The sequence below is a fragment of the Tamandua tetradactyla genome, chromosome 16, assembly GCF_023851605.1.
Source record: "Tamandua tetradactyla isolate mTamTet1 chromosome 16, mTamTet1.pri, whole genome shotgun sequence".
Classification (NCBI taxonomy): domain Eukaryota; kingdom Metazoa; phylum Chordata; class Mammalia; order Pilosa; family Myrmecophagidae; genus Tamandua; species Tamandua tetradactyla.
Genome location: NC_135342.1, coordinates 29,635,995 through 29,656,846, shown reverse-complemented (window position 1 = coordinate 29,656,846; position 20,852 = coordinate 29,635,995). Strand labels below are relative to the sequence as shown.

At 38.9% G+C, this 20,852-nt stretch overlaps 1 protein-coding gene across 8 annotated transcripts in view; it reads right to left on the bottom strand.

Annotated features, from left to right (window-relative positions):
* LOC143660053 (uncharacterized) overlaps window positions 1-20,852 on the bottom strand; it is a 119,667-nt gene that overhangs the window by 97,873 nt on the left and 942 nt on the right. The gene's annotated exons all lie outside the window — the stretch shown is intronic.

Here is a 20,852-nt window from a genome sequence, read left to right as displayed (position 1 = left end):
CCTGCAGCGGCATGGCCTACTGAGCCCCAGCGGCCCCTCCCGCCGCCCATGGTTGGGTGCTTCCCCATGAATCTCCAGCCGACGCAGCAGCGCCCACTTGCTTGGTATCCTCACAGTGCAGAGGCAATCAAGCAACTGCGCAAAGCGGTCAAGGAAGACGGGTTTGCGAGTCCATACGTGACCCACCTGCTAGAGGAAATGTCCACGCAGCTTAACACACCTCATGACTGGACAACTCTAGCCAGAGCTATTCTCACCCCAGGCCAGTATGTTGATTGGAAGGCGCACTTCAACTCAGAGGCCGAGCGGGCTGCTCGACAAATAGATTACCCAGGAGGGCCCCCGGGCCTCGGCATCCCTCTCGAGTCTTTCCTCGGGAGCGGTTGGTACTTCGACCCAGCGGTCTATACCGCTGCCCCATATGGGTTTTGGGTTCAGTTGCGAGAAGTAGCCATGCAGGCCTTCCGTAATTGCTCAGCCTCCAGACCAGAACAAATTACCAAGTTAATTCAGAGAACAGACGAGGATTTCGCCTCCTTTGTCTCTAGGGTACAAGAGGCTTGCAGAAACAAAATATATGATCATCAGGGGCAGGATGCGCTGGCTAAGGAACTTATATTTGAGGGAGCCCGTCCCATCTTCAGACAAGCGAAGCAACCTGACCCGAGAGACACGGGGGCCAAGCCACCGGAAGGAAAACGCTGGCAAGAGAGAAAGCCCAAAACCCCTTGCCCAAAGTGTAACAATGGCTATCACTGGGCACGCAATTGCCACGCACCTAACCCACCTTTAAACTTCCAAAGGGGCAGGTCTCAGCCCCGTCCCCAAGAGACCCGGGGTGTCAGCAGGAACACCCCCAAACCATAATGTGGACCGTTCCTATAACCCCGAACAAACCCACCCGTAAACTAAAAATCGGAGCCGATTGGCTTCTAGGTAGGTGGACTCGGGAGCAGAAATTTCATGCCTTCCTGCAAAATGGGAGAATCTGTGCCCAACTACCTCAGGGCCCGCAGTAATCGGTGCCACGGGCTCTGCCCCGACGGCGAGAGCCGCCATTCCCCTTACATGGGAGGATGAAGAAGGCCACCGAGGTGTCTTCAGGCCATTGTTTCTAAACACTATTGACCAGATCTTATGGGGGCGAGACATTCTAGCAGCCTCAGGGGCATATATTACCACGCAGCCCCCTCAAGAATGTTTCTCAACCACCATCGGCCAGGCCCTCTGGGGGCGAGCCATCCCCGCAGACGTAGGGACCGATACTACCTCGCAGCCCCCCCAATAGTTTGCGCCACTGCTCGCGTTACACCTCCAGCACCCACTCCTCTTCAATGGGACACAGAGGAGCCTATCTGGGTGGAGCAGTGGCCGCTTCCGTCCCACAAGCTAACAATATTAGAGCGACTAGTGCAAGAGCAATTAGTCGCGGGACACATAGAGCCATCACATAGTCCTTACAATTCTCCAGTTTTTACCAAATTTAGACTTCATCATGACCTCAGGGAAATTAACAAGCATATCCGACCTATGGGGTCCCCTCAGCCTGGCATGCCTCACCCTGCAGCTCTTGCTAAACATCTGCAGATAGCCACCATAGATATAAAAGACTGTTTCTTTTCTATTCCGTTGCATGACAGGGACAAAGAAAAGTTTGCCTTCACAGTGCCAGTTACTAACCACATGGGGGCAGCACAGCGTTATCAATGGAAGGTTCTACCACAAGGCATGCGAAATAGCCCAGCCATTTGTCAGGCATATGTGAATGTTGCTGTGCAGCCTCTCCGCTCGCAAGCCACTATTCTCCATTATATGGACGATGTGCTTGTAGGAGCGGATACTCAGGAACAATTGCAGACTGTCTTGTCGTTGCTAATCGCTAATCTCCAAAGTTTGGGGCTAACTGTCCAGCCCGATAAAGTCCAAACCACTCCTCCCTACACATTCTTGGGCTATACCATTGGTCAAAGTTACAACAGCTTTGCGGGCAAATAAATTGGGTCAGGTCAGCCCTCCCCGTAACAACCCAACAGTTGGAACCACTGTTCTCATTGTTAAAAACTAGCAACAAGACAGTCGAGGCCATTAATCAACATATTAAGCTCACATGGCAGGCAAAACTAGCCTTACACCTTTTCAATGAATGTTTTGCCTCCAGTAACCTGGGTAGATATCAACCTAATCAGTCACTAATAGCCAAGACCGGGAGCCAGAAGAACTCCTGCTTACAGGTTTACCCCATCACTAACGTCTCATGAACTATTATTGGTTCTTATTCATTTGTCCTCTGGCCCTAGTGTGGGCAGTGATATTAGCAACAATTGCCCCAAAATATTGGAATCTATTAGAAAGAATTTTGCTTGCCATATCATAGTGTGTATTAACCTGTTAGTTTTTCTCCTTTAATTAAAAGAATAATTAAAATAGCTGTGCGGGACAAAGTGATGCAGGCAGTCAGGGTAACCGGACCCCAGCTGCTGGGCTGTATTCTGTTGGGACTTCATCTTAAAAGGATTTTAGCAGGTGCCGAACCTCCCAACCCTCACCAACCTGTAAATACACAGAGTGGATAGGGAGATTGCTCACATTCATTACCTGCGTTTAAAAGGGGAGCGCGTTTGAGCCCCCCGTGATTGCATAAAATAAGTTCTCCTTTTAAGTCTTGTTTCTAGGAATCCTGTAACAACTTGCCCAGCGCAACACGTAGCCCCATCGCCGCCGCTATAGCAGCCAGTGCGGTTGCCGCCGTAACCCTCACTCAAGCCTCTGTCACTGCGGAAACCCTCCTCGACGTGACCCAAACGACCTCTCAAGCTTTGGAGACACAAAAAATGTCAACCATCTGTTGCATAGTGCTGTGTTCAATGTACAACAGCAAAGAGACTTAATTGCTCTAAATGTAAAAGCTCCTTGTAAACTTGCCTCCTCTGTTTGCAATGGATGGTACCCCTTCACTAACATCTGTGTTACTCCTATCCCGGCTAACCATTCTATGCCCCGTCTCACCTTGCGAGACTAAATCTTCACCGCATACCTAAAAACTTCTTGCTCTAACAACTCTAAACCCTTTCTCTTATGCAGGCAACCGGCAGCAAGCGCAGGTATAGTTAGCTAGCGTTGCTCGCCCACGCAACTTATAGCACTACCTTTCCTATAAAATTCTCATTATTGCTCCTCAACATTTCTCGTTTCTAGGCTGCTCATTCTCTGTCGCCGGTCTCGAGCTGAGGCCATTTTGGCTGCTGTTATGCTCAGCCTACTCGCCCGGACTGTTCTATGGAGGAAGGCAGACAAGCCCAGGTTTGCCTCGCAGGCCTAGCCTCTCCTGAGGACTGATCACCCTCGGGTCGGGGACAGTGGAGGACTAGTCTCTCCTGCTTCCCATAGGCTATAACAGTCATCGCCTGCCCACATTCCTCACACTCCCCCACGGGGGCTGCATGTTACCAGAGTACGTGCATCTGGGTCCACCAGATGGGCACCGCTGGGTGTGACGCAAGAATCGCAGAAGAGGGTCACTCTTACAGACCTCCTCTGGCTCTTCTGGGGCACATGAGATTTGCATAAGGGTCAGCTCAGCACATACCCTTCCCCTGAAACCCTGAGCCTTGCACACAAGGGGAATCTTATCACTGCCCCTCCCAGCAAAGGTTCAAGCCCGCCACTTGTCACACAAGTGTGTTCTTTAAAAAAAAAAAAGAAAAAGAGAGGAATTGTGGCATAATTTTATTCTTGGCCTGGTGGCTTAGTCTCTTTCTCTCCCTCCCTCGCCACTTTGGCACATCCGGTTCTTCTAAGCCTCTGAATTACAAGCCTCACCGGGGACTAGTGATGATGCAGTCTTGTCTCTTTAACCCTATTGGCCTTCTCCTTAGTCCTCCACCTGCCCAACATCCACTGCTACAAGTACACTCAGGAACAGCATCTCTATGGTCACAGTCACTCATCCGTCCTCCCTGTGTGATTGGCTACCCTCCCCTGGAGGCCACGCCCTAACTCCGCCTCTCCTCAAACTGTATATAATCCAGGGCTCGCCGAGCCTCGTGGTCTTTAGCTTCTGGTGGCCCTGGCATAAGCGTCTACCAACAATAAAGCTACCTCGCTTCATGCCTTAATTGACTCGGCCTCCAGTCCTTTAGACCCGCAGCGAGGTCTCCTGCGTGCGCCCCTTGGACCCAGACCCCCGGCTCGAGCCCCTTTTCTGCGTGCGGCAGTGTCGTCTAGCAAGCAGTGAGAAGCTGAGGAGTAGAGGGTCCCCGATAGTTTAGCGGTTGGGCCAAACCGCATATGTTTAAAACTGTAATTAGATCATCCCCCCTGGAGATGTGATTTAATCAAGAGTAGTTGTTAAACTGGATTAGGTGGAGGTATATCTCTACCCATTCTAGGTGGGTCTTGATTAGTTTACTGGAATCCTATAAAACAGAAAACATTTCGGAGAAATTGGGAGATTCAGAGAGAGCAGAGCAGAACGACACAGTCACAAAAAGCACAGTTCACCAGCCAGTGACCTTTGGAGATGAAGAAGGAAAATGCCTCCCAGGGAGCCTCATGAAACCGGAAGCCAGAAGAGAAAGCTAGCAGATGACATCGTGTTCACCATGTACCTTTTCAGATAAGAGAAACCCTGACCATGTTCACCATGTGCCTTTCCAAGATGAGAGAGAAACCCCGACCCTGTTAGCCATGTGCCTTCTCACTTGAGAGAGAAACCCTGAACTTCATTGGCCTTCTTGAACCAACATATCTTTACCTGGATGTCTTAGATTGGGCATTGCTATAGACTTGTTTTAATTTGAGACATTTTCTTAGCCTTACAACTGTAAACTAGCAACTTATTAAATTCCCTTTTTAAAAAGTCATTCCATTTCTGGTATATTATGCATTCTGGCAGATAGCAAACTAGAATAAAGGGTAAGTGCAAGCAGGCTAACTCCCTATCTGCCTAGGTTTTTATTTTATTTTATTCTTATTTTTCTCTTAATAGTTCTTTTTTATCTTCCCCCTTTTAAAAATATATTCTATTAATAAATTTTTATTAGTAGTATAACTGGTTTTCATTATTTCTTATTTTATTTTAGTAGATATTTTGTATTTTTATTGAGTCTTTATTTTGTATTCCCTATTTCATTTATTATTATTATTATTATTATTATTCTATTTCATTTATTTTTATTATTTTCATAAATTTTCTCTCCCTTTGGTGGGCACTAGTCTTACTTCACTCTCAGTATAACTTGGGGTGGCTCCTTTTGATCTAGGGCCTACTACTGTTGAGGTGTATTTTATTGTTTGTGTTGTTGTTTTTTCATGTTTTTATTATATTGTTATTTTATTACTATTACCTTTTTTAAAAATTTTTTTGGATGCATGGGCTGGGAGTTGAGCATGGGTCTCTGGCATGGTGGTCAGTCATTCTGCCTCTGAAGTACCCACGCATTCTGGCCTCACTTCTGATAGACTCTCAAGGTGAAGTGTATTTCCTATATGAGATCCACACCTTGATTTGGTGAAGAATAACTGACAAATCATGTGCCAAAGGAAACCTTCAGTGAAAACCAAGTAAATACTAAACTTTAGAAGAGTGAGGTAATCAACTTGCAAAATAACCATATCAAGATAATCAAGTCTTGATTTCAGAAAATCACAATGCACATGAAGATCCAAGAAGAAATGGCTCCGGCACACAACCAAGTCGAAATTCCAGAGGTGCACAGAATATGGAATAACTACTCTAGGATATTTACAAGGAAATAAAGGATATTAGGAAGACACTAGAAGCACATGAAGAATTTAGAAGGTTAAATAGAAAAATGGCAGATCTCACATTGAAATGAAAGATACAGTAGACCAAATTAGAAATATACTAGAGATACATGGCAGCAGATTTGAAGAAGTAGAAGGAAGAATAAGTGAGCTAGAAGACAGAACTGAACTAGAGCACACAAAAGAGCAAACGGCAAGAAAGACAGAAAAAATGCAGCTGGACCTTCAGGAAATAATGGATAACAAGAGGTGCACAAATATAAGAATCATTGGCATCCCAAAAGGAGAAAAGAAGAATAAATGGCTGAGAAGGTTAGTTGAAAATATAATCAGGGAAAACTTCCCAACTCTTATAAAAGACATAAATACACAAATCAAAGAGGCCCAGAGAACTCCAAACAGAATAAATCCAAACAGGCCTACTCCAAGACACAAATTAATCAAACTGTCAAATGTTGAAAGCCCTGAAAGCAGCACAAGAAAATCAATCTATTACATACAAAGAAACCACATAAGTCTGACTTAGGACTACTCAACAGGCACTATGGAAGCAAGAAGGCAGTGGTATGATATATTTAAGATCCTGAATGAGAAAGGCTTTCAACTGAAAATTCTTTATCCAGCCAAGTTATCCTTCAAAATTGAGGGAGAGATTAAAATCTTCAAAGACAAAAAAAGATTGAGAGAACTAGTCAACAAGAGACATGCCCTACCAGAAATACTATAGGGAGTTCTGTCAGCTGAAAAAAGAAAAAGACAGGAGAGGGAGGTCTGGAGGAGGGCACAGAATTGAAGAATACAAGTAACAGTAATTTAAAGGACAAAAAGAGAGAGAAGAAAAATAATACAGAGTAGTGACAAAAAATAAAAACTAATTATAAGATGGTAGAATCAAGAACTGCTTTCACAGTAATTACTTTGAATGTTAATGGACTTAATTCACCAATTAAAAGATACATACTGGCAGAATGGATTAAAAAACATAATTCATCTATAAGATGTTTACAAGAGATGCATCTTAGACTCAAGGACACAGATCAAAAGTAAAAGGATGGAAAAAGCTCATTTATGCAAGCTATAACCAAAAGAAAGCAACAGTAACCATACTAATATCAGACAAAATAGACTTTAAATGTCAGTAACCATAAATGTGTACACTCCCAATCAAGGAGCTCCAAAGTACATGAGGCAAACATTGGAAAAACTGAAGGGAGCTGTAGACATATCAACAGTAATAGTAGGAAAGTTCAATACATGACTCTCCATTACAGATACAACAACCAGTCAGAGGATCAACAAGGAAAGAGAGAACCTAAACAATGGGATAAATGAATTAGACCTACAAGACATATATCGATCATTACACCCCAAAGCACCAGGTATAACATTCTTCTCTAGCGTACATGGAATGTTCTCCAGTATAGATCATATACAAGGACTCAAATTGAGTCTTTATAAATTGAATAAGATCGAAATTATCCAAAGCACTTTCTCTTATCACAATAGAATAAAGCTGGAAATTAACAATCACCAAATAACCAGAGCTTTCACAAATATATGGAGATTAAACAACATACTCATAAATAATCAGTGGGCCAAGGAAGAAATTGCTAGTGAAATCACTAAATATCTGGAGACCAATTATAATGAGAATGCAACATATCAAAATTTATGGGATGCAGCAAAGGCAATGCTGAGAGGGAAATTTATTACCCTAAATGCCTATATTAAGAAACAAGAACGAGCAAATCTTGACGATTTAATTGCTTCACGTGGAGAATTTAGAAAGAACAGCAAAGTAACCCTAAAGCAAATAAAAGAAGAGAAATAATAAAGATTAAAGCAGAAATAAACATACTGGAGAACAATAAAACAATAGAAAGAATCAAAACCAAAAGTTGGTTCTTTGAGAAAATCAATAAAATTGATGGACTGCTAGCTAGAACAACAGAAAAAAAGAGAGAGAGAACACAAATAAACAAAATCAGAAATGAGGGGTGATCATTACCACATGTTCTAGTTTGCTAGCTACTGAAATGCAATATACCAGAAACAGAATGGTTTTTAAAAAGGGAAATTTAATGAGTTGCTAGTTTACAGTTCTAAGGCCGAAAATATGTCCCAATTAAAACAAGTCTATAGAAATATCCAATCAAAGGCATCCAGGGAAAGATACTTTGGTTCAAGAAGGCCGATGAAGTTCAGGGTTTCTCTCTCATTCAAGAAGGCACATGGTGAACATAGTCATGGTTTCTCCCTCATCTGGAAAGGCACATGGTGAACACGGTTAGGGTTCCTCTCTCATCTGGAAGGGCACATGGTGAACATGGCGTCATCTGCTAGCTTCTTCTCCTGGCTTCCTGTTTCATGAAGCTCCCCAGGAGGCATTTTCCTTCTTCATCTCCAAAGGTCGCTGGCTAGTGGACTGTGCTTTTCATGGCTATGTTGTTCTGCTCTGCTATCTCTGAATCTTTCTAATTCTCCAAAATGTCTCCTCTTTTATAGGACTTCAGAAACTTATCAAGACCCACCCAAATAGGTGGAAACATGTCATCACTTAATCCAGCTTAACAACCACTCTTGATTAAATCACATTTCCAGAGAGATGATCTGATTACAGTTTCAAACATACAGTATTGAATAGGGATTATACTACCTTTATGAAATGGGATTTTGATTAAAACATGGCTTTTATGGGGTACATACATCCTTTCAAACCAGCACATCACAGATAATGAAGAGATTTTTAAAAATCATAAGAGAATATTATTGAACAACTATATGCCAACAAACTAGACAAGTTAGATGAAATTGACAAATTCTTAGAAACACACGAGTTACCTATACTGAGTCCAGAAGAAACAGAAGATCTCAATAAACAAATTACAAGTAAAGAGATTTAATCAATCATTAAAAATCTTCCCACAAAGAAAAGCCCAGGACCAGAACAGCTTCACAGGAGAATGTTATCAAACATTCCAAAAACAACTAATGCTAATCCTGCTCAGACTCTTCCAAAAAATTGATGAAAAAGGAAAACTACTTAGCTCACTTTATGAAGCTAACATTAATACTAAAATCGGATAAAGACACTAAAAGAAAGGAAAACTATAGACCAATTTCCCTAATGAACATAGATGCAGAAGTTCTTAACAAAATACTAGGCAAACTGAATGTAACACCACTTTAAAAGAATTATACATCATGATCAAGAGGGATTCATATCAGGAATGCAAAAGTGGTTCAACATAAAGGTGAAAATCAATCAACGTAATAGAGCACATTAACAAATTAAAAGGGAAAAATTACATGATCATATCCATTGACATGCTATAAAAGGATTCGACAAGATCTAGCATTCTTTCCTGACAAAAATATTTCAAAATGTAGGAATCGAAGGAAACTTTTTCAATATCATAAAGGGCACATATGAAAAACCCATATCCAGCATCATACTTAATAGTGAGAAACTGAAAGCATTCCCCTAAGATTGGGAACAAGATAAGGGTGCCCAGTGTCAACACTATTATTCAACATTGTATTAGAAGTACTAGCTGAAGCGATTAGAACTGAGAAAAGAAATAAAAGGCCACCAAATAGGAAAGAAAGAAGTAAAACTTTCATTATTTGCAGATGACATGATTCTGTACTTAGAAAACCCTGAGAAATCTACAGCAAAGCTACTTGAGCTAATAAATTCAGCCAAGTGGCAGGATACAAGATTAATGTACAAAAATCAGTAATGTTTCCATACACAAGCAATGACCTATCTGAAATGACAATTGAGAAAAAATTCCATTCAAAATAGAGACCAGAAGAATCAGGTATCTAGGAATAAGCCTAACCAGCCTAACCAGGGATGTTCTGGGATTATACACATAAGAATTACAAAAATTGCTAAAAGAAATTTTAAAAAGTGACCTAAATAGACGGAAAGACATTCATACTCATGGACAGGAAGGTTGAATGTCATCAAGATGTCAATTCTACCCAAATTGATCTACAGATTCAATGCAATATCAATCAAAATCCCAAAAACCTACTTTGAAGACTGGAAAAGCTGGTTATCAAATTTATATGGAAGGGGAAGAGATCCTGAATAGCTAAAAATATCCTAAAAAAGAAGGGCGAGTGGGAGGACTATTACTTCCCAACTTTAAAGCTTACCATAAAGCCACAGTGGTCAAAACAGCATGGTACTGGCACAAAGGATTGACCAATGGAATAGAATCAAGAATGCAGAGATAGACCACTAAATTTATGGACATTTGATCTTTGATAAGGCCCCCAAATCCACTGAACTGGGACAGAATAGTCTTTTCAATAAAGGAGCAGGGGAGAACTGGATTTCAATAGGCAAAAGAATAAAAAAGGACCCCTATTTAATACACCCTATACAAAAATTAGTTCAAAATGATAAAGACCTAAATGTAAGAGCCAGGACCATAAAACTTCTAGAAGAAAATGAAGGGAAACAGCTCCAAGATCTAGTAATAGGAGGTAGCATCTTAAAGTTTATACCTAAAGCACAAGCAGTGAAAGAAAAAAGTAGACAAATAGGAACTCCTTAAGATTATGAGCTTCTGAGCCTCAGAGGACTTTGTCAAAAAGGTGAAGAGACAACCAACTCAACGGGAGGAAATATTGGAAACCACATATCAGATAAAGGCTTGGTAGCCTGTGTACATAAAGAAATTATTTAGCTCAAAAACAAAAGAACAAACAACCCAATTACAAAAATGGGCAGAGGATATGAATAGATACTTTTCCAAAGAGCAAATACAGGTGGCTAAAAAGTACACGAAGAGCTGCTCATTTTCACCAGCTATAAGGGAAATGCAAATTAAGACAACAATGAGATGTCACCTCACATCTATAAGAATAGCTGCTATTAACCAAACAGGAAACTACAGATGCTGCAGATGATGTGGAGAAACTGGAACATTTATTCACTGCTGGTAGGAATGTATAATGGGGAAGTTACTGTGGAAGACAGTTTGGCAATTCCTCAGAAAACTAAATACTGAGTTGCCCTATAACCCAGCAATACCAATACTTGGTATATACCCAGAAAAGTTGAGGGCAATGATACGAACAGACATTTGCACAGCAATGTTCTTAGTGGCATTATTCATAATAGCCAAGTGATGGAAACAATCCAAGTGCCCATCAACAGACAAGTGGATAAACAAAATGTGGTATATACATATGATGGGATATTATGCAGCAATAAGATGAAATGAGATCCCAAAACATATGGCAACATGGATGAACCTTGAGGACATAATGCTGAGTGAAATTAGTCACACAGTAAAAGAAAGATACCATATAATTTTGTTATTATGACTCTGGTAATCTCAGAGGTTACACTGTAGAATATAACAGACCTAGAGAGATAGAGACACTAGAGACGGAGGAAAGGCTCCCCAGAGAGGTTGAATCTAAATGTATGGGATAGATATGATGATAACTAATTAGCAGATTTATAAGTAACACTGCCATATTGAAGGTGAATATCACATGAACTATTTCAATGGTTCAGTAGTGGACAAGGAGTCAATGGTACAGGAATACGGCGGGGGAGTGGGAGTGGGGGACTAAAAATGCATGTTATGGCCAACAGTTAACAGGCAGTTAGATAGTGCTAATGGTCTGCTAAACACCAATCAACATCACTCCTGTTGTATCTTTAAAGAACCTGGGACTCAAACTGAGACTCTATAAAGGTTTCAAGCACTAGGTTTGGCTTTCTGGATCATATAATTCCCAGAGGGTTCCTAGGTCAGTTAAATCCTGAAACTCAGAAGGACCAGCCTCTCCGGGATTATCAATTGATTACATCACCTGCCCTTCAGTGTGGACAACCCTTTCAGCATGAAAGAGTTGGAATGAGCATTCCCCAAGGATCCCTATAGAGTGGGAGAGGGATGAAAGAGAGGGAGGAAGTATAACAGAGAAAATGGGATTTAATAAATGAGTATGGCTGCTGATTCACTATATTAATATTCCTTCTAGCCTCCAGTGTTTTACCTTTTTTTTTTGTATGCTGTACAGTGGGGTTATATTTCATTATTTTTCCATGTGAGTATCTCATTATTGTGGCGCCACTTGTTGAATTTTTGTTTGTTTTGCTTGTTTATTTGTTCTTTTGGGAAGTACATGGACTGGGAATCAAACCCGGGTCTCCCGCAAAGCAGGTGAGAATTCTATCACTGAACTACACTTGCACCCCCTACCTCCAGTGTTGTGGAGCAGCTAGAAAGAAAAATCTGAGATGCTGGAATGGTAGCCCATGATAAACCCTGGGAGCTGTTCTGTAGCTGCTTGTTGAAGTGTGTTTTGAAAATTATTGCTTTTTTCTTTCTTTGCCTTATATATATGTTATATTTTACAATAAAAAACATTTTTAAAAAACTCAAATTATTGAGCATCAGGTTTACTTCTTATGTATAAACATCAAGTACTACTAGCTGTATTCTTTTATTGCTGATTTGTCAAAAGAAGAATGGAGATTTGTTCCAAAACAAATTTAAGACTTGACTACCTGAGAGTCAAAATGCCCCAAATCCAATTAGACCTGGCTGCTGAAACAAACATTTTCTCTTTGATTTCCTGGCAATATCTAAGTCTAATCCAGACCACTGTGATATGTCCCCAATCAGATTCTCACTTCTAAGAGCCAGGCAGAGCAGAAGACTTTGTTCATTTACCATAATTGTGAAGACTAGAGATCATTTTAGCAAAGTGCTACAGTGTACTGCATACATTTATACAGGGGCCATCACACATGAATCAACAAATCACAATCCTCCGAAAGACATGGATTTATGCCACCAGAACTCTTGGGGGCAAAAACAGTGAAAAGGAGAAAATGAACAAGCTGGCAATCAAAAATGAACATTAGCGTACTTGCTGACATTACCAGACATTAAAACTAATACTGTAAAGCATCTACAACTGTAACAGTGTAGTAATGGTGCATGTCATGGTTAGGGACAGGTGTCAACTTGGTCAAGTTGTGGTACCTGTTCATCTGATTGGGCAAGCACTGGCCTGTCTGTTGCAATGAGGACATTTCATAGGATTAGGTCATGATCACGTCAGCTACATCCACAGCTGATTCCATTTGTAATCAGCCAAAGGGGAGTGTCTTCTGCAATTAGTGATGCTAAATGCAATCATGGGAAGCCTTTTAAGGAGGACTCAGAGGAGACAGTTTCCATTCCTGCTTTGGCTGGTGAGCCTCTCCTGTGGAGTTCATCCAGGCCATCCATCGGAGTCATCGGCTTCACAGCCTGCCCTGTGGATTTTGGACTCTGCGTTCCTACGGTCACGTGAGACACTTTCATAAATTTTATATTTGCAAGTGTTCCCTGTTGATTCTGTTTCTCTAGAGAACCCTAACTAATACAGTGCATAAACAAAGAGACCGGTGGAATAGAACAGAAATCCTACAACAGACCTAAGTATATATAGAAATTTAATACAAGATAGAGGTGGTATCTCAAATCACTGAGACAAAACCAAAGTTTTTAATAAATGATACTGGGATAACTGAGCAGCCATTTGAAAAAAGATAAAATTAAATCCAAGAATAAATTCTAAATAGATCGGGGAACTAAATGCAAAAGAATGAAGCCACACAGGTACTAGAGGAAAACATAGGTATATTCCTCTTTAACACTGGGGAAGGGAAAGGCTTTCTAACTATGATTCAAAATATTGAAGCAATAAAATAAAATATTCATAAATTTGACTATATAAACTTTTTTTTTAATTGCATGGCAAAAAACACCAAAAAAAAAAAAAATCAAAAGACAAGTGACAAACTGGGAGAGCATATCTGTAACATACATCACAGAAAAAGGACTAATATGCTTAAATGTGGAAAGCATTTTTAAAAATTGAGACAAAGCAACAAATCAATAGAAAAATAGCAAAAGATATGAATAGACAGAAAAAGATGTAAAAATGAGCCTTAAATATATGAAAAGATATTCAATCTAACAATAAATGCAAATTACAACAACACTGAGATACCATCTTTCACAATCGAAATGGTGAAAATTAAAAAGTACAACAAATTTTGAGGGTGAGGATGCATGGAAACAGGTAGTGGGAATGCAAACTGGTACAACTACTTTGGTGAGGAATTTAGCAATATCTAATAAAAGTACATATGCATTTTACTTTTGACCCAGCAATCACACATCTAGGCATTTATTCCAAAGATACACCCCCAACAATGTGAAAATACATATGCATAAACTTACACCTTGCAGCCTTGTTTGTAATTGCAAAACAAATGTCCATATATAGGAGATGGCTGAATAAACTATGTAGATCCATACAATAAAGTACTATGCAGCTATTAAAATGAATGAAGAAGATTTTTATGAACTGATTTGGAGTGATTTCCAGGTTATATTTTTAACTCATAAAAGCAAAGTACAAAACAGTACATATATATAGAGAGAATATGCTACTTTTCATATGAGAAAGACAGTGGAAATAAGCTGGTATACATGTATTTGCTCATTCGGAAAAAAGCTCACATACACATAAGAATGATGAACTAAAAACTATTGAGATTGGTTATTTAGAATGGGTAAGTAGTAACAGGGTAGAAAGAATGGGAGAGAAGGGATGATAGTGGAATTGACTGAGTAGATTATTTGTCTGGTTCTGACTTTTATTTATTTATTTATTTATTTTAAATTAATTTTAAAAATTAAAAAATATATAACAAACACAAACACTCTTAACATACGATCATGCCATTCTACATATATAATCAGTAATTCACAATATTATCACATAGTTGCATATTCATCATTATGATCATTTCTTAGAGCATTTGCATCAATTTAGAAAGAGAAATAAAAAGACAACAGAAAAAAATTCATACATATCATACCCCTTACCCCTCCCTTTCGTTGATCACTAGGCATTTCAATCTACTAAATTTATTTTAACATTTGTTCCCCCTATTATTTATTTTTATGCTGTATGTTTTACTCCTCTGTCTATATGGTAGATAATGGTTCTGACTTTTAGAATGATGTTTCTAAACAATGTTTCACATATTCAAAAAATAGTTACATCAATCGCAATGTGGGGAGAAACTCAAAATGAAATACCAACAGTGACAAATGAATTGATCTCTACTACAAACGAATAACATAACCACAAAGAAGGGGGTAGGGAAGAAAGCGATTTTGAAAAACTGTAGTTTCACTATATAATATAAGACTAAAGACAAAAAAATAGGGGGTTTGGGGGTTAGCACTTCTGAAATTACTTTATACACAGGACTGAGCAAATAAATAAAATAAATATATTGTGGTTAATGAGAGCCAAGTTTCTCACTGTCAGAGAAAAGAGTTACAAAAAGGAAATAGAGAAAGGCAGAATGTACCCTGTGGTGGTGAATAGGAATTGGAGATATCGGTATGAACTCATACCTGTATATGTATGTACTTTACCTGTATATGTACTATATATAAATAGATATAGATATGTGTGTGTATAGATAAATGTATTTCATAGCTCAGAGGGTCTAGAGGCAATGACACACAAGTAGCAATGAGCACACCTAATCTGTGTTTCTAAACATCATTTTCTAATAAAAGGAACTAGTGCTCCCTGGGAAAATAGCTAATTCCACAATTGGTGCAAAGTATACTAGCCTGGAACATCTTGTGGTGCCAGGAAATAAGGAAGTACTAAAAAAATAAAGAGAACAATGTTGAAAGGACATGGGAGTCAATTTGAAGAAGTTCCCAGTAATTCATTACTCCCAGTGATAGTAATGGATTATAATCTATTGAATAATAACAAAACATCCAGTCTATACTGATCTTAAAACAATAAATAGGGAAGAAGGAAAAATCTTTTTTTTACAGTCAAATTTTAATTAAAAAATGTAGAAAGAACGATGGAAACAGAAATTCACCATTTGGGAAACACCACGGTAGTAACTTTTTCAGGCAAGAATAATCAATGGATGGTTAGGATTAGCAAATGAAAGAGATTAAAGTTAAGACAAATTCACCTCATGGGTCCCCAATATAAGGCACTGAGAAGAGCACATCATCTCTGAATAACCTGAATTGAATCACAAAGATGCATCAGATAGCCCTAATTTGGGGAACACTGTATATTGTAGAATCTAGAAAATAAATGACCAGTACTCTTCAAAAGTGTCAAGGTCATTCCATATGCTGGGTCACAAAGCAAGTCTAAATAAATTTAAAAAGATTGAAATCATATAAAACACTTTCTCAGATCATAAAGGAATAAAGTTGGAAATCAATAATAGGCAGAGTGCCAGAATATTCACAAATATGTGGAGGCTCAACAACACACTCTTAAACAACCAGTGGGTCAAGGAAGAAATTACAAGAGAAATCAGTAAATATCTTGAAGCAAATGAAAATGAAGACACAACATATCAAAACTTATGGAATGCAGCAAAGGCAGTGCTAAGAGGGAAATTTATTGTCCGAAATGCCTATATCAAAAAAGAAGAAAGGGCAAAAATCAAGGAATTAACTGTCCACTTGGAAGAAGTAGAGAAAGAACAGCAAACTAACCCCAAAGCAAGCAAAAGGAAAGAAATAACAAAGATTAGAGCAGAAAAAAATGAAATTGAGAACACGAAAACAATTGAGAAAATCAATAAAACCAGAAGCTGATTCTATGAGAAAATCAATAAAATTGATGGACCCTTAGCAAGATTGACAAAAAGAAGAAGAGAGAGGATGCAAATAAATAAGATCAGAAATGGAAGAGGAGACATAACCACTGACCCCACAGAAATAAAGGAAGTAATGACAGGATACTATGAACAACTTTATGCTAACAAATACAACAATGTAGATGAAATGGACAACTTCCTAGAAAGGCATGAACAACCAACTTTGACTCGAGAAGAAATAGACGACCTCAACAAACCAATCACAAGTAAAGAAATTGAATCAGTCATTAAGAAGCTCCCCCAAACAGAAAAGTCCAGGCCAGATGGCTTCACATGTGAATTCTACCAAACATTCCAGAAAGAATTAGTACCAATCCTACTCAAACTCTTCCAAAAATTGAAGAGGAGGGAAAGCTACTTCATTCATTCTACAAAGCCAACATCACCCTCATACCAAAGCCAGACAAAGATACTACAAAAAAAAGAAAACTACAGACCAATCTCTTTAATGAATACAGATGCAAAAATTCTCAACAAAATTCTAGCAAATCAAATCCAGCAACACATTAAAAGAATTATACATCATGACCAAGTAGGATTCATCCCAGGTATGCAAGGATGGTTCAACAGATGAAAAGCAATTAATGTAATATCCCATATCAACAAATCAAAGCAGAAAAATCACTTGATCATCTCAATTGATGCAGAGAAGGGATTTGACAAAATTCAACATCCTTTCCTGTTGAAAACACTTCAAAGGATAGGAATAGAAGGAAACTTCCTCAACATGATAAAGGGAATATATGAAAAACCCACAGCTAAATATCATCCTCAATGGGGAAAAACTGAAAACTTTCCCCCTAAGATCAGGAACAAGACAAGGATGTCCACTATCACCACTGTTATTCAACATTGTGCTGGAAGTTCTAGCCAGAGCAATTAGACAAGAAAAACAAATACAAGGCATCAAAATTGGAAAGGAAGAAGTAAAACACTCACTGTTTGCAGATGATATGATACTATATGTCAAAAACCCTGAAAAAGCCACAGCAAAACTACTAGAGCCAATAAACGAGTACAGCAGAGTGGCAGGTTACAAGATGAACACTCAAAAATCTGTAGTGTTTCTATATACTAGTAATGAACAATCTGAGGGGGAAATCAAGAAACGAGTTCCATTTACAATTGCAACCAAAAGAATAAAATATTTAGGAATAAATTTAACTAAAGAGAAAAAAGACCTATACAAAGAAAAATACAAGAAATTTTTAAAAGCAATCACAGAAGACCTAAGTAGATGGAAGGGCATACCGTGTTCATGGATTTGAAGACAAAATATAGATAAGATGTCAATTCTACCTAAACTGATTTACAGATTCAATGGAATACCAATTAAAACCCCAACAACTTACTTTTCAGAAATAGAAAAACGAATAACCAAATTTATCTGGAAGGGCAGGGTGCCCCGGACAGCTAAAAGTATCCTGAGGAAAAAAAATGAAGTCGGAGGTCTCATGCTACCAGATTTTAAGGCATATTATGAAGCTACAGTGGTTAAAACAGCATGGTACTGGCATAAAGATACATATATTGACCAATGGAATTGAATAGAGTGTTCAGATACAGACCCTCTCATCTATGGACAATTGATCTTTGATAAGGCAGTCAAGCCAACTCACCTGGGACAGAACAGTCTCTTCAATGAATGGTGCCTAGAGAACTGGATATCCATACGCAAAAGAATGAAAGAGGACCCATATCTCACACCCTATACAAAAGTTAACTCAAAATGGATGAAAGACCTAAACATTAGGTCTAAGACCATAAAACAGTTTGAAGAAAATGTAGGGAAATAGCTTATAAATCTTATACTTGGAGGCGGTTTTATAGACCTTACACCCAAAGCAAGAGCACTGAAGAAAGAAAGAAAGAAAGAAAAAAAAGAGAACTCCTCAAAATTAAACATTTTTGCGCATCAAAGAACTTCATCAAGAAAGAATACAGCCTACATAATGGGAGACAATATTTGGAAATGACATATCAGATAAAGGTCTAGAATCCAGAATTTATAAAGAGATTGTTCAACTCAACAACAAAAAGACAGCCAATCCAATTACAAAATGGGAAAAAGACTTGAACAGACACTTCTCAGAAGAGGAAATACAAATAAATGGCCAAAAGGCACATGAAGAGATGCTCAACTTCCCTGGCCATAAGAGAAATGCAAATCAAAACCACAATGAGATATCATCTCACACCCACCAGAATGGCCATTATCAATAAAACAGAAAATGACAAGCGCTAGAGAGGATGTGGAGAAAGAGGCACACTGATCCACTGTTGGTGGGAAGGTCAAATGGTGCAACCACTGTGGAAGGCAGTTTGGCGGTTCCTCAAAAAGCTGAATATAGAATTGCCATATGACCCGGCAATACCATTGCTAGGTATCTACTCAAAGGACATAAGGGCAAAGACACAAACGGACATTTGCATACCAATGTTTATAGCAGCATTATTTATAATTGCAAAGAGATGGAAACAGCCAAAATGTCCATCAACAGACGAGTGGCTAAACAAACTGTGGTATATACATACGATGGAATATTATGCAGCTTTAAGACAGAATAAAGTATGTAACAACATGGATGGACCTTGGGGACATTATGCTGAGTGAGACTAGCCAAAAACAAAAGGACAAATACTGTATGTTCTCACTGATACGAACTGACATTAGTGAATAAACCTGGAATATTTCATTGGTAACAGAGACCATCAGGAGATAGAAATAGGATAAGCAGAACATATGGAATAAAAATAAATAATAGGGGGAACAAATGTTAAAATAAATTTAGTTTAAAATGCTAGTGATCAATGAAAGTGAGGGGTAAGGGGCATGGTATGCATAATCTTTTTTTTCTGTTTTATTTTTCTGTTTTTATTTATTTCTTTTTCTGAATTGATGCAAATGTTCTAAGAAATGATGAATATGCAACTAAGTGATGATATTGTGAATTACTGATTATATATGTAGAACGGAATGATCACGTGTTAATATTTTAGTTCGTTTGTTAAAATTTTTTTAATTAATAAATAAATTAATTTAAAAAGTGTTACCAGCTGATATGAGCTCAGACCAAAGTAACTCATCAATCTTCTAAGCAGTGGAAGAAGTCGGGAGGAAAAACAAACAAACAAACAACAACAACAACAAAAAGTGTCAAGGTCATGAAAGAAAAAAAAAGATTGAGGAACTGTGGCAGATCAAAAGATACTTAAATGCAATGTGTATTTCTGGATTAGATCCTGGCCCAAGAAAAAGACGTTAGACACAATGATGAAATCTGAATAAGGTTTGTAGACTAAATTAGTATAGTATCAATGTTAATTTCCTAGTGTTAATCATTGTACTGTGATTATGTAAGATGGTAACATAAAGGGAAGTTCAGTGAAGAGTATATGGGAATTCTATTTTTGTATTTTTAAGTCTGCAATTAATTCAAAATGAAAAGTTTAAAAAACATTTTTAAAAGTGAGCATTAGGTGTGCAGGAAACAGGAAAGTTATGTGCCTTTCAGTTCATCTTCAGGGCACCCTGGAGTAATGTACTCCAAAGGTAAATACTGGAGATCACGTTACTTATATTAGGCAAGAAGTCTCAGGAAAAGGAAAGACAATCATGTGAAAAACATTGTGTCTCTTTCCTTTAGGGATGGAAAAAGAAACACTGATGCACTGTGAACTTGGTTTTTGGATGTGAAACAGTTCTTTTCTCCTCTCAGCACCTCACTCAGAGAAGGGTTTAACTGGGTTAAGAGAAAGAATCATAAGCAACTGGGCTCTAACTGAAAGATCACCCCCCTACCTCCCACACAGGGAGGTCAGAGAAGACTGGATGTTCTGTTCAATCCCACTGTTAAAGGCAATGGCTGAGGTCACCACTGTGCAGGGCTAGAATCTATCCTAACGTCACAGGTTCTGCAGGGGACTGGAGTCACAGGCATCTCACATCCATGCACTTGGTGCTGCACACATTGTCACAGAAATACAGCTACACATCCACACTAGAGACAAAGACACAATCCCACAATCACAGACACCCCATACTCTTACATTGTTACAATCACATATCCACTGTTAACAAAATCTACTCACCACAGTGACTGCACAGTCACTCCCATACAGTTATGGTTCCCCATGCAAAACCCATAAATACCCATATCTGCTCTAGGGACACCCACAATCACTGGCACCCCAGACTGGCCCCCTTATGGTCATTCAGTCATAATCGAACACTCACTCTGGAGATACACTCGCATGGGCAAAGGTACTTAATACCCGCATACACAGCCAAACACTGTCACTCAGTCACTATGTACACACACACAAC